The following is a 563-nucleotide window of genomic DNA, read 5'->3' as shown; positions in this document are numbered from 1 at the left end:
GAGGTTGGCTGAAACTGCCCATGGAAGGTGCCCCTGTGAGTTTCCCAGGCCCACGTAGGTGGGACTACAGGCGCCCGCCACTACACCTGGCTAATTTTTTGTATTTTTAGTAGAGACGGGGTTTCACCATGTTGGCCAGGCTGGTCTCCAACTCCTAACCTCAAGTGATCCTCCTACCTTGGCTTCCCAAAGTGATGGGATTACAGTCGTGAGCCGCTACGCCCAGCTGCTGGTGTGTTGTTAACCAGTGCATTTGTTTGCTGAGGCTGCTGTAAACAAAGTACCACGGACTGGGTGGTTTGGACCACATAAATTTATCGTCTCACGTTTCTGCAGGCTGAAAGTCCAAGATCAAGGTGTCGGCAGGGTTGGTTTCTTCTGAGGCCCCTTGGCTTGTAGACAGCCATCTGTTCGTCTGTTCTCTGTGTCCTCGCGTGGCCATCCCTCTGTGTGTGTCTCTGTGCTCATCTCCTCTTGTTAGAAGGATGCCAGTCAGATTGGACTTGGGCCCACCCATATGACCTCATTTTGCCTTTTTTTTTTTTTTTTTTTTTTTTTTTTTT

General features: G+C 49.7%; 1 protein-coding gene across 1 annotated transcript in view; it reads left to right on the top strand.

Moving 5' to 3' along the window:
- The window catches only part of ARHGEF18 (Rho/Rac guanine nucleotide exchange factor (GEF) 18), a 150,794-nt gene that overhangs the window by 139,320 nt on the left and 10,911 nt on the right, over nucleotides 1–563 (top strand). The window lies entirely within an intron of this gene.

Source organism: Mandrillus leucophaeus, unplaced genomic scaffold (genome assembly GCF_000951045.1).
Source record: "Mandrillus leucophaeus isolate KB7577 unplaced genomic scaffold, Mleu.le_1.0 Scaffold234, whole genome shotgun sequence".
Taxonomy (NCBI): Eukaryota; Metazoa; Chordata; class Mammalia; order Primates; family Cercopithecidae; genus Mandrillus; species Mandrillus leucophaeus.
Note: the sequence above shows the minus strand (reverse complement) of the source record. Positions and strands in the feature narration are given on the sequence as shown.